The sequence below is a fragment of the Ahaetulla prasina genome, chromosome 3 (genome assembly GCF_028640845.1).
Source record: "Ahaetulla prasina isolate Xishuangbanna chromosome 3, ASM2864084v1, whole genome shotgun sequence".
NCBI lineage: Eukaryota > Metazoa > Chordata > Lepidosauria > Squamata > Colubridae > Ahaetulla > Ahaetulla prasina.
In genome coordinates this window covers 227,312,901-227,327,052 of record NC_080541.1, presented here as the reverse complement: position 1 = coordinate 227,327,052, position 14,152 = coordinate 227,312,901, and the positions used below count along the sequence as shown (strand labels likewise).

Here is a 14,152-nt window from a genome sequence, read left to right as displayed (position 1 = left end):
TATCAAACAGCTCATCCAATGTACAGTTATATACAATTAGTCGGGCTTGCCCAGTCACCACCCCCTCCTTTTAAATCTCTTCCCTCTTCTACCTTCTTCTACTTTCCAGACCTTCCTCTCCTTCTCTTATCTACATCCTCTCCTCCCTCCACCCTATACCTTCCTTCTCCCTCTTCTACCCCTCTTCTCCTCTTTCCTACCTCCTACTCTCTCCTCTTTTCTCCCTCCCCACCATTCTAAAATGGTAACTGGGCAGACCCGACCCTACATTAATTATTTTATTATTTATTTATTATTTATTATTTAAATTTTTATACCACCCTTCTCCCGAAGGACTCAGGGCGGTTCACAGCCAGATAAAAATACAATAATAAATACAATTAAAATACAATTAAAAAACTTATTCAATTGGCCGGAATTAAAATTTAGAATAAATAATAAAAACTCGTTAAAAAACCCATTAATTAAAAAAACTAACCCAGTCCTGCGCAGATGAATAAGTGAGTTTTAAGCTCGCGACGAAAGGTTCGGAGGTCCGGAAGTTGACGGAGTCCTGGGGGGAGTTCATTCCAGAGGGCGGGAGCCCCCACAGAGAAGGCCCTTTCCCTGGGCGTCGCCAGACGACACTGTCGCGCCGACGGCACCCTGAGGAGTCCCTCTCTATGAGAGCGCACGGGTCGGTGAGAGGTATTCGGTAGCAGTAGGCGGTCCCGTAGATAACCCGGCCCTATGCCATGGAGCGCTTTAAAGACGTTCACCAAAACCTTGAAGCGCACCCGGAAGGCCACAGGTAGCCAGTGCAGTCTGCGCAGGATAGGTGTCACGCGGGAGCCACGAGGGGCTCCCTCTATCACCCGCGCAGCCGCATTCTGGACTAACTGAAGCCTCCGGATGCCCCTCAAGGGGAGCCCCATGTAGAGAGCATTGCAGTAGTCCAGACGAGACGTCACAAGGGCGTGAGTGACTGTGCACAAGGCATCCTGGTCTAGAAAGGGGCGCAACTGGCGCACCAGGCGAACCTGGTGGAAAGCTCTCCTGGGGACGGCCGTCAAATGGTCTTCAAGAGACAGCCGTTCATCCAGGAGAACACCCAAGTTGCGCACCCTCAATAATACATCTTCAATAATCCCGGTACATTAACCATCACTCCATCCTCTACCCTCAACCCCCCAATTCCCCTCCCCCTTACCCCCCACCCCCCACCCCGACTTCCCAGAACAAAATGCAGGGTATCAAAACTAACAATCATAATCCAAAATAATTCCTAAATTATAATCTCTAGTCACTCCACACATAATCACACTCTCAATTCCCCTCTCCTTCAGAAATAAATCTAATACAAAATATTTCCTAAGTTTACTCATATGCTATTCGATATTTTTTTACCTGATACTTATTTTGAATATAATCAATCCACATTTTCCGTTCTAAAATATATTTTTCTTGTGTATAGTCTTTCAAGTAAGCAGAAATTTTTGCCATTTCTGCCAGATTTGATACTTTGTGTCCATTCTTCAATTGTAGGTAATTCTTCTTTCTTCCAATACTGAGCAATCAAAAGCCTTGCGGCTGTTATTAAGTTCAAAATCAATTTAGTCTCTATAGCTGTACAATCCATAATTATTCCTAGTAGAAAGAACTGCGGATCTTTTTAAGATTTTTGTCCGCAGCCAGCATTACTCGGCATCGGCACTAGGTGGCAGCATGGCACCGTTTATAAATTTACGATTGGATTATCTGGAAGGGAAATGAATTCGAATCCCAGGCCTCTTTATTGGAGACTTAAACGCTGTAGCTAGTCCTCCATTTACAACCGTTCATTTAGTGACCCTTCAACGTTATACAACGGCACTGAAAAAGAAGTTATTTAAAACCACTTAAAATCACGTATGACCCTCATCAAAATTCAGGCCCTTGGCAACTGACTCGCATTTATGACGGTCACAATGTCCTGGGGGTCACGTGATCCCCTTTTGCGACGAGCGGGGAAGCCAGATTCACTTAACAACCGGGTAACTAATTTAAACAACGGCAGTGATTCACTTAACAAATGGGACAAGAAAAGTCATAAAATGGGGGCAAAAGTCACTTGGTAAATTCCTCACTTAACAACATAGGTTTTGGGATGAATTGTAGATGCAATTTGATGGCTAACCGGTGGTGGGATTCAGCCAGTTCGCACCACTTTGGAAGAACCGGTTGTTAACTTTCTGAGCAGTTTGGCAAACTAGTTGTTGGAAGAAATCATTAGGGCAGAGAACTGGTTGTTAGAATAGAATAGAATAGAATAGAATAGAATTTTATTGGCCAAGTGTGATTGGACACACAAGGAATTTGTCTTGGTGCATATGCTCTCAGTGTACATAAAAGAAAAGATACCTTCATCAAGGTACAACATTTATAACACAATTGATGATCAATATATCAATATAAATCATAAGGATTGCCAGCAACAAGTTATAGTCATACAGTCATAAGTGGAAAGAGATTGGTGATGGGAACTATGAAACGATTAATAGTAGTGCAGATTCAGTAAATAGTCTGACAGTGTTGAGGGAATTATTTGTTTAGCAGAGTGATGGCCTTCGGGAAAAAACTGTTCTTGTGTCTAGTTGTTCTGGTGTGCAGGGCTCTATAGCGTCGTTTTGAGGGTAGGAGTTGAAACAGTTTATGTCCAGGATGCGAGGGATCTGCAAATATTTTCACGGCCCTCTTCTTGATTCGTGCAGTATACAGGTCCTCAATGGAAGGCAAATTACTTGAATCCCACCACTGCCTCTAAGGTCCTTTCCAATTCTGTTATTCTGTAATAAGGGTCTCCTGCTTGAGCAGGGGGTTGGACTAGAAGACCTCCAAGGGCCCTTTCAACTCTGTAATTCTGTAATAAGGGTCTCCTGCTTGAGTGGGGGGTTGGACTAGAAGACCTCTAAGCAGTGGTGGGATTCAGCCAGTTCGCACCACTTCGGGAGAACCGGTTGTTAACTTTCTGAGCAGTTTGGCAAACTGGTTGTTGGATGAAATCATTAGGGCAGAGAACCGGTTGTTAAATTACTTGAATCCTACCACTGGGTGTAGGGCGTATATTACGTGCACCCTGGAAAAAATCCATGCTTGGACTTATTTCCCAGTTGGGTCTTATTTTCAGGGAAATAGTATATACAGGTAGTCATGTGTATATTTTATGTGCGTGCACACACACACACAAAGAAAGGAGGAAGAGAAGAGAAGAGGATGAGCAACAGCCAGAGAGATGGCCTCTGTTATGGTGGTAGTGGACACAACATTGGAAGATCTAAAGCAGGGGTCTCCAACCGTGGCAACTTTAAGACTGGAGGATTTAAGGGGGAGGGGAATTGTGGGGGGGGATGAGGGCAGAGGATGGAGTGACGGTTAATATACAGGGATGATTGAAGATGTATAAACATAATTAATGTAGGGTCGGGTCTGCCCAGCTACCATTTTAGAATGGTGGGGTGGGAGAAAAGAGGAGAGAGTAGGAGGTAGGAAAGAGGAGAAGAGGGGTAGAAGAGGGAGAAGGAAGGTGTAGGGTGGAGGGAGGAGAGGATGTAGATAAGAGAAGGGGAGGAAGGTCTGGAAAGTAGAAGAAGGTAGAAGAGGGAAGAGAGTTAAAAGGAGGGGGTGGTGACTGGGCAAGCCCGACTAATTGTATATGACTGTACATTGGATGAGTTGTTGGATATATATAAAAAGCCTGGAGGACTTCAACTCCCAGAATTCCCCAGCCAGCTTTGCTGGGAGTTGTTGTTGTTGTTGTTATTATTATTATTATTATTATTATTATTATTATTATTATTATTATTATTATTATTATTATTATTATTATTATTATTATTATTTTTATTTTTATTTATTTATCTATCTATTTATTTATTTATTTATTTATTTATTTATTTATTTATTTATTTATTTATTTATTTATTTATTTATTTATTTAGTTGAAGTCCTCCAGGCTTAAAGTTACCAAAGTTGGAGACCCCTGATCTAAAGGACCGATCGTCCTGGAGAACCTGATCTGCTGGATCCCTAAGAATTGAAAACTTGAGCGCACATCAAGACCAGCTCTCTCAAAAGTCCTCAGCTTCCAACCTTTCGCTTAGTGGCCATTCGAAGTTTTCAAAAGCACCGGAAAAAAGTGCCGTGTGATCATTTTTCACAATTACGACCCTATGGTCCTGTGTGTCAAATTCAGGCGCTTGGCAACCGGCTCGTATTTATGACGGTCGCAACGTGCCGGGGTAACATTGCTCTCACTGTTGGGAAGTTTTTCCTTAATTCCAGGGTTGCTTCTCTCCTTGATGAGTTTCCACCCGTTGCTTCTTGTCCTGCCTTCAGGGGCTTTGGAGAATAGCTTGACTCCCTCTTCTTTGGGGCAGCCCCTGAGATATTGGAAGACTGCTATCATGTCATCCCTGATCCTTCTCTTCATTAGATTAGAAATACCCAGTTCCTGCAACCTTTCTTCATATTACTCAATCAGAAATAGAGCTGGAAGGGACCTTGGAGGTCTTCTAGTCCAACCCCTTCCTCAATAGAATAGAATAGAATAGAATTTTTATTGGCCAAGTGTGATTGGACACACAAGGAATTTGTCTTGGTGCATATGCTCTCAGTGTACATAAAAGAAAAGATACGTTCATCAAGGTACAACATTTACAACACAAATGATGGTCAAATATATCAATATAAATCATAAGGATTGCCAGCAACAAGTTATAGTCATACAGTCATAAGTGGAAAGAGATGGGTGATGGGAACTATGAAACGATTAATAGTAGTGCAGATTCAGTAAATAGTCTGACAGTGTTGAGAGAATTATTTGTTTAGCAGAGTGATGGCCTTCGGGAAAAAACTGTTCTTGTGTCTAGTTGTTCTGGTGTGCAGTGCTCTATAGCGTCGTTTTGAGGGTAGGAGTTGAAACAGTTTATGTCCAGGATGTGAGGGATCTGCAAATATTTTCACGGCTCTCTTCTTGATTCGTGCAGTATACAGGTCCTCAATGGAAGGCAGGTTGGTAGCAATTATTTTTTCTGCAGTTCTAATTATCCTCTGAAGTCTGTGTTTTTCTTGTTGGGTTGCAGAACCGAACCAGACAGTTATAGCAGGAGACCCTATACTATTTCAGACAAGTGACTGTCTAGTCTCTTCTTAAAAGCCTCCAGTGTTGGAGCATCCACAACTTCTGGTGGCAAGCCGTTCCACTGGTTAATTGTCCTCACTGTTAGGAAGTTTCTCCTTTAATTCCAGGTTGCTTCTCTCCTTGATTAGTTTCCATCCATTGCTTCTTATCCTGCATAACGCTGTTAATCTAATAAGTAAAGGGACGATTTCTTTACGCTGTTGCTTTATTCCCATTTATTATATTCAGTTTATTGGCCTTTTAATTACTGGGGTCAAAGTAGAATACTCTTATCCTTTCCTCCTTATCAGCAAACAAGATTTGCCGATTCAAAAAAATCGAGGAAATGCTGAAATGCTAAGTGGAAAGGGTTGGAGGCTCATGTTGGAATGGAAGGAGAGAGGGAGGCAGGGAAGAAGGAATCAGGAAGGAAGGTTTTGAAGAGAAAGGAAAAGAAAGGAAAGGAAGAAGGAAAGAAAGGAAGTGGAGAAGAGGGAAGGAAAGGAAAGGAAATAGAGAAGAGGGAAGGAAAGGAAATAGAAAAGAAGAAAGGAAAGGAAAGGAAAGGAAAGGAAAGGAAAGGAAAGGAAAGGAAAGGAAAGGGAGGAAAAGGAGGGAAGGGAAGGGAAGGGAAGGGAAGGGAAGGAAAGGAAAGGAAAGGAAAGGAAAGGGAAGGGAAGGGAAGGGAAGGGAAGGAACAGATCAGGGAATAGAGAAGAGAGTGGGAGTGGAGGAGAAGAGAAGAGAAGAGAAGAGAAGAGAAGAGAAGAGAAGAGAAGAGAAGAGAAGAGATGAGATGAGACTAGGGAATGGAAAGGAAAGGAAAGGAAAGGAAAGGAAAGGAAAGGAAAGGAAAGGAAGAAGGAAAGGATAGGACTTTGGATAAGATTGTAGCCAGCCAGCCACAAAACTCTTCAACCAGGCGATCTAGAAAGAATCTAAAGAAAGAACCTAGCTGAACTAGAAAAAATTTAAAAGCCTTACGTAGGCTGACCAAGCAGATCCTTTGGCTTTTTAAAAAAAAAAAAAAAAATTAACAGAGCTGGAAGGAACCTCGCAGGTCATCTAGTGCAACCCCCGCCCTCCCCAAGCAGGAAAGACTCTACCACATCTACCTCTATCCTCTACCTAGGATCGAACTCACAACCTCCATGATTGTGAGGCAAGAGCCCCACCTCAAGGCCACCGGGTAGGTTGAGGCGAGCCCCTATTCCAAGCCATCGGTCGGATATTTCAAATCTAAGGAAAAAAACACACACACACACGGGCCGCGGTGTGGCTCAGGCTGTAAGAAGCCTGTTATTAAAACACAGCTGCCTGCAATTACTGCAGGTTCTAGTCCCACCAGGCCCAAGGTTGACTCAGCCTTCCATCCTTTATAAGGTAGGTAAAATGAGGACCCAGATTGTTGGGGGGGGGGACAATAAGTTGACTTTGTAAATATACAAATAGAATGAGACTATTGCCTTACACACACTGTAAGCCGCCCTGAGTCTTCGGAGAAGGGCGGGATATAAATGTAAACAAAAAGAAAAAACACACACACACACACACACCCTGCAAGGCTAAGTCTACCCAGGAAGGAACGGAAAACAATAGGAGGGCCTGCAAGCGGGACGAGATCAAAGGATCTCTGGTGGATCAAAAGCAGCGAGGAATGAGAACGTGACCTCCTGTTCCACGAACAGCGCCGCGGGGAGCCTTAAACCACTTTCTGAACTCTACGAACTCTACAAAGCTGACAGTCGCGAGCGAGTCGACCGATCAAGGCCCCTTGGCCAGAGTCCAAAGACTTTATTATCGTTATAAAAATCAGAGACAAAGTGACGGTAGGAGAGAAAGTTGGACACCGGTGTGTATGTGCGCTGAAACGTCAAGAACTTTTCATTTCTCTTGTTTTCTCACGCTAAGGCCGGGAAACGCTTGCTGGAGCCGAAGAAGGAGAAGCTGGGAACTTGGGGTAACTGTGCGGCGATTCCGATCATCTCTCTCTCTCTCTGTGTATGTCTGGTTTGGGTTGAGGTTGGCGTTGCGTTGTATCTCAAAGCAGTTGGGCTGAGATTGGAGGAAAATACCAAGAAAGGAAAATGTTGGGAGCGCCGGGGTTGACAGGAGGGTTCCTTGGCGCTCTCTTGAGTTTGGGGGGTTTCTTTGCAGACGTTTCGTGACCCGGCTAGGGAACATCATCGGTGCTGGAAGGAGGGGGAGGAGGAGGAGGGGGCCTGTGGGGTCTTTTGTGCTCCTTAAACTTGGTGCTTTTCTTCCAGATTTTTCATTACCCAACTAGGGAACATCATCAGTGCTAGGGAGTGGAGGAGAAGAGAGAGAGAGAGAGAGAGAGAGAGAGAGAAGAGAAGAGAAGAGAAGAGATGAGATGAGACTAGGGAATGGAAAGGAAAGGAAAGGAAAGGAAAGGAAAGGAAAGGAAAGGAAGAAGGAAAGGATAGGACTTTGGATAAGATTGTAGCCAGCCAGCCACAAAACTCTTCAACCAGGCGATCTAGAAAGAATCTAAAGAAAGAACCTAGCTGAACTAGAAAAAATTTAAAAGCCTTACGTAGGCTGACCAAGCAGATCCTTTGGCTTTTTAAAAAAAAAAAAAAAAATTAACAGAGCTGGAAGGAACCTCGCAGGTCATCTAGTGCAACCCCCGCCCTCCCCAAGCAGGAAAGACTCTACCACATCTACCTCTATCCTCTACCTAGGATCGAACTCACAACCTCCATGATTGTGAGGCAAGAGCCCCACCTCAAGGCCACCGGGTAGGTTGAGGCGAGCCCCTATTCCAAGCCATCGGTCGGATATTTCAAATCTAAGGAAAAAAACCCACACACACGGGCCGCGGTGTGGCTCAGGCTGTAAGAAGCCTGTTATTAAAACACAGCTGCCTGCAATTACTGCAGGTTCTAGTCCCACCAGGCCCAAGGTTGACTCAGCCTTCCATCCTTTATAAGGTAAGTAAAATGAGGACCCAGATTGTTGGGGGGGCAATAAGTTGACTTTGTAAATATACAAATAGAATGAGACTATTGCCTTACACACACTGTAAGCCGCCCTGAGTCTTCGGAGAAGGGCGGGATATAAATGTAAACAAAAGAAAACACACACACACACGGGCGCGGTGTGGCTCAGGCTGTAAGAAGCCTGTTATTAAACACAGCTGCCTGCAATTACTGCAGGTTCGAGTCCCACCAGGCCCAAGGTTGACTCAGCCTTCCATCCTTTATAAGGTAGGTAAAATGAGGACCCAGATTGTTGGGGGGACAATAAGTTGACTTTGTAAATATACAAATAGAATGAGACTATTGCCTTACACACTGTAAGCCGCCCTGAGTCTTCGGAGAAGGGCGGGATATAAATGTAAACCAAAGAAAACACACACCCACACACACCCTGCAAGGCTAAGTCTACCCAGGAAGGAACGGAAAACAATAGGAGGGCCTGCAAGCGGGACGAGATCAAAGGATCTCTGGTGGATCAAAAGCAGCGAGGAATGAGAACGTGACCTCCTGTTCCACGAACAGCGCCGCGGGGAGCCTTAAACCACTTTCTGAACTCTACGAACTCTACAAAGCTGACAGTCGCGAGCGAGTCGACCGATCAAGGCCCCTTGGCCAGAGTCCAAAGACTTTATTATCGTTATAAAATCAGAGACAAAGTGACGGTAGGAGAGAAAGTTGGACACCGGTGTGTATGTGCGCTGAAACGTCAAGAACTTTTCATTTCTCTTGTTTTCTCACGCTAAGGCTGGAAACGCTTGCTGGAGCCGAAGAAGGAGAAGCTGGGAACTTGGGGTAACTGTGCGGCGATTCCGATCATCTCTCTCTCTCTCTGTGTATGTCTGGTTTGGGTTGAGGTTGGCGTTGCGTTGTATCTCAAAGCAGTTGGGCTGAGATTGGAGGAAAATACCAAGAAAGGAAAATGTTGGGAGCGCCGGGGTTGACAGGAGGGTTCCTTGGCGCTCTCTTGAGTTTGGGGGGTTTCTTTGCAGACGTTTCGTGACCCGGCTAGGGAACATCATCGGTGCTGGAAGGAGGGGGAGGAGGAGGAGGGGGACTGTGGGGTCTTTTGTGCTCCTTAAACTTGGTGCTTTTCTTCCAGATTTTTCATTACCCAACTAGGGAACATCATCAGTGCTAGGGAGTGGGGAGGAGGAGGAGGAGGAGGAGGACTGTGGGCTCCTTGGTGCTCTCTGAGCTTGGTGGTTTTCTTGTAAACGTTTCAATGACCCAAGTAGGGAACATCATCAGTGCTAGAAGGGAGAAAGGAGGTTTCCAGGAAGAAGGAGGAAGAGGAGGAGGGGGGGAGAGGGGGAGGAAGAGGAGGAAGAGGAGGAGGAGGAAAATGACTGTAGGGTCCTTGGTGCTCTCTGAGCTGGGTGGTTTTCTTGCAGACGTTTCGTGACCCAACTAGGGAACATCATCAGTGCTGGAAGGGAGAAAAGAGGTTTCCAGGAAGAAGGAGGAAGAGGAGGAGGAGGAAAATGACTGTAGGGTCCTTGATGCTCTCTGAGCTGGGTGGTTTTCTTGCAGAGGTTTCGTGACCCAACTAGGGAACATCAGGGCTCAACCGAGAAAGGAGAGGACAAGCTGGGATTTAAGAAATCTATATTGCAGGGTTGTTGTTGTGGTTGTCGTTTTTAGTGATTGTGCTCAGCAGAGACCACCCTGGTCCAAAGAAGGAAGGACCAAGTATTCGCTGCCAAACATATTTTGTCCGCAGCCATGGCTGCCGACAGGATTCCGGTACTGGTTTAAGGCACTGTTGTCTCTATACCAGGGGTGGAATACTCCCAGTTCGGACTGGATCGACAGATCTGGTAGCAATGGTGGCATATGGTTCGGAGAACCGGTAGCAAAAATCACTGCCCCCCCCCCGCCGCCGCCCCCGCCCCGACCGTGCGTAGCTGAGCCGCGCGATCGTCAGAAGCTTTTTTTTTTACTTTTAAAAGCATTTTTTAACCACCTCTTCAGCTGAAGAGGTGGTAAAAAAATGCTTTTAAAAGTTAAAAAAAAAATTGCAAGCAACAGCTGATCATTGGCCCCCCACCCCCACCCCCCGCGCGCGCACACTGTTCTACTTACCCCAGGCCTCCTTCTGGCGTGCACTGCGCTCACGCGCACTTCGCATTTGGAGCAGAGGTGGGTTTCAGCAGGTTCTGACCAATTCTGGAGAACCGGTAAGCAGAAATTTTGAGTAGTTTGGAGAACCGGAAGTAAAAGGGATAAGAGGAGAAGGGGAAGAGAGGAGAGAGAGAGAGAGGAGGAGGAGGAGGAGGAGGGGAAGAGGAATGAGAAAGAGAAGGATGAGACGAAGGTGGTGATGGAGGAGGGCAGGTGGGGAAGGAGGAGGAGAGGAGAGGGGAAGGGAAGGGAAGGGAAGAAGAGAGGGGAGGGAAGGTGCAGGGAACGGAAGGAAAAGGAAAGGAAGAAAGGAAAGGAAATGGCATCCAATATTATTATTATTATTATTATTATTATTATTATTATTATTATTATTATTATTATTATTATTATTATTATTATTATTCCTCCTCCTCCTCCTCCTCCGCTTCCTCCTCCTCCTCCTCCTCTTCCTCCTCCTCTTTTTTCTCCTCCTCCTCCTATTCTTCTTCCTCCTCTTCTCCTACTTCCTTCTCCTCTCCTTCTTCTTCCCCTTCCTCTTCTGCCTCCTCCTCCTCCTCCTCCTCCTCTTCGTCTCCTCCTCCTCTTCTTCTTCCTCTTCCTCCTCCTCCTACACCTCCTCCTCTTCTTCCTCCTCCTGTCCTCCTTCTTCATCTTCCTCCTGTTCTTCTTCTTCTTCTTCCTCTTCTTCTTCCTCCTCTTTTTCTTCCTCCCCTTCCTCCTCCTCCTCCTCTTCTTCTTCCTCCTCCTCCTCCTCCTCTCCTTCCCCTTCCTCTTCTGCCACTGCCTCTTCCTGTCCTTCTTCTTCATCTTCCTCCTGTTCCTCTTCTTCTTCGTCTTCTTCTTCTTCGTCTTCTTCTTCCTCCTCTTTTTCTTCCTCCCCTTCCTCCTCTTCTCCTCCTCCTCTCCTCCTCCTCCTCCTCTACTTCTTCCTCCTCCTCCTGTCCTTCTTCCTCTTCCTCTTCTTCCTCTTCTTCCTCCTCCTCCTACACCTCCTCCTCTTCTTCCTCCTCCTGTCCTCCTTCTTCTTCTTCCTCTTGTTCCTCTTCTTCTTCTTCTGCCATATCCGTCATCAGATGTTGCCATTTGTCTTGGCGATTCTACTTTTGATCCTATTTTTACCAACAGCCGCATGAAGTTTCCTTTGTCCCAAAATATTGGCCTCGCTGTTCCGCGCCCGGCCTTGAAGAATGCAACAATCCCAGTATTGTGATGAATTCATAACCTTCCCAGCCACCAACCACAAACATTGACTTAAAAAAAAAAAATCCAGATCAGCCTGTTTGGAGCCTTGCCTCTAGCGCCTCTCTTTCTTTCTTTCCTAACCAAGGCTGATCTCCGGCTACAGTTTCCAGGCGGTGCCACCTACGGACTTACGCACAGGTAATCGAAACCCTGGAAGCTGGCTGGGGTCCAGCCGGATCCGGCCAATGGTCAGTCGGCTTGGAGTCTGATGCAAGGAGGCGTTTGAAAGGCAGACCTCCACCTGCTTGCTTTTAGGAAGGCACAAGGGGACCAGCGCTCACCTGCAGTTGCCCAGGGAAGGTGCTTGCCAAACTAAAGGTACGTTTCACGAGTCCTCGCTTACTTTTCCAGGCCCGCTTTTGATACTAAGTGGAGCTGAAGACTCTTTTATTTCATTGAGCAGGACTAGCCTAATAGTTTTTTTTAATAGTTTTAATTAGTTTTTTTAATGAAATTTAGCAAATTTTTTATATTTCGGCCAATTTAAAATTAATTTTTTAAATTTGTCTTAACTTTTGTATTATTGTTTTTTTTTTACCTGGCTGTAAACCGCCCTGAGTCCTTCGGGAGAAGGGCGGTATAAAAGTCGAAATAATAATAAATAATAAATAAACTCGTCCCTGTAATTGGGCAGAAAGAGAAGCCGTCCAGTTTTGCTGCCTGTGCGACAGTTGTCCTTTGATCTGTCCACCTGGACGGGGTCCGGGGACTTGGGAGGGGCTGCTGAGCCGTCCCCCAAACCAGGGGTGAAAATCCAGAAAGGTTCTGACAGGTCCTGGAGAACCGGTAGCGGAAATTTTGAGCAGTTCGGAGAATCGGCAAACGCCACCTCTGGCTGGCTCCAGAGTGGGGTGGGAATGGGGATTTTGCAGTATCCTTCCCCTGCCACGCCCACCAAGCCATGCCCACCCAAGCCACGCCTACAGGTAGTAAAAAAAAATTGGATTTCACCACTGCCCCAAACCAGGTAGAAAAGGTAACCAGGTGGGCAGGGATGGAATTCCTGGATCCTTTTATCATTTCAATCCAAGCTAGAGAGGAACGGATGGGGCAATCTTCTTAAAGGGACAGCGCAGAGTTTTTCAAACTGTCCAGGTAATAATCCTCGACTTACGACCACAACGGAGCCCGATATTCCTGTTGTTCAGGGAGACATTTGTGAGCTTTGCTCCATTTTACGACCTTCGTTGCCACAGTGAGTAAGAAGGTTGTTAAGTGAAACTGGCTCCCCCATTGGACTTGGCGTGTCAGAAGGTCGCATAAGGGGATCACGTGACCATGGTGCAAAGGCTGGGACTTTGAAAAACGGGCCCAAGTCACTTTTTTTGGGCGCCGTTGTAACTTTGAACGGCCGCTAAGTGAACCGTTGTAAGTCAGGGACTGCCTACATTTCATGCAATACAAGGAGGAGCATAATGGAGGCCAGCATTCCCCTTGCCAAGCAAGGCAGTTGTTATGTGAGTTTTGCCCCACTTTGTGACCTTTCTCGCCACAGTCGTTAAGTGAATCGCCGCAGTTGTTAAGTGAATCATGCAGTCGTTAAATGAATCTGGCTGCCCCCATTGACTTTGCTTGTCAGAAGGTCGCAAAAGGGGATCACATGATCCCAGGGCAGTGCAACCGTCATAAGTACGAGCCAATTGCCAAGTGCCTGAATTGTTTTGCACGATGGTTGCACCGTGGGGATGTTGCAACGGTCGTAAGTGTGAAAAATGGTCATGAGTCACTTTTTTCAGTGCCGTTGTAACTTTGAAACATCACTAAATCAACTGTTATAAGTTGAGGACTCTTCAGTACTGGTAGTCCTCCACTTACGACCACAACTGAGCCCAAAATTGACGTTGCTAAGTGAGAAATTTGTGAAGTGAGTGTTGTCCTATTTTACAACTTTCCTCAGTTACAGTTGTTAAGCGATTCGCTGCAGTTCTTAAATTAGTAACCTGGTCGTTAAGTGAATCGGGCTTCCCCATTGGTTTTGCTTGCCGGAAGGTCACAAAAGGGGATCACGTGACCCCGGGACACTGCATCCGTCATAAATGTGAATCCGTTGACAAGCGTGTGAAGTTCATATGATCAACGGGGATGCTGCAATGGTCATACATGTGGAAAAACGGTCATATGTCACTTTTTGGGGCACCGTTGTAACTTCCGACGGTCACTAAATGAACGGCTGTAAGTCCAGCACTGGCTGTAGTTCTTCTGCCTTTCTTTCTCTCTCCAACCAATGCGATTCAGATAAGTAAGTTCACTAGAGACCATTTTAAGTGTGTGGACTTCAACTCCCAGAATTCCCCAGCCAGCTAAACTGGCCAGAGAATTCTGGGAGTTGAAGTCCACATCTCTTGAAGGCTCTCAATTAGCTGACTGGGGAATTCTGGGAGTTGAAATCCACACCTCTTGAAGGCTCTCTGGGGAATTCTGTGTTGTGACCCAGGCCCAAGTAGGTAGTAGGAAACTCAGTGTAAAAACAAACTTTATTCGAGCAGCTGAGGATTACTTCGTTCTCAGTGTAGTTCAACTAAATTAAAGCAAATTCCTCCCAACACAAATTCCTCAGTCCTATCACCAACCTTGGTCCAATTAGGCAAACTGCCAAAGATCTTTCTTGGCAAAAGTTCAGAAGACAACGATACAAAACAAATGCAAC

At 45.8% G+C, this 14,152-nt stretch overlaps 1 protein-coding gene across 3 annotated transcripts in view; it reads left to right on the top strand.

Annotated features, from left to right (window-relative positions):
- Nucleotides 1-6,839: 6,839 nt before the first annotated feature.
- SLC52A3 (solute carrier family 52 member 3) overlaps nt 6,840-14,152 on the top strand; it is a 21,121-nt gene continuing 13,808 nt past the window's right edge. Inside the window, exons 1-2 of one of the 3 annotated variants that reach the window (XM_058177198.1) lie at nt 6,840-7,097; nt 11,591-11,823. The gene's annotated coding sequence lies outside the window, so the exon portion shown is untranslated. Of the gene's footprint in view, nt 7,098-8,909; nt 8,932-11,258; nt 11,824-14,152 lie in introns of those variants that run through there. The other 2 variants (XM_058177199.1, XM_058177197.1) reach the window with 2 other exon arrangements.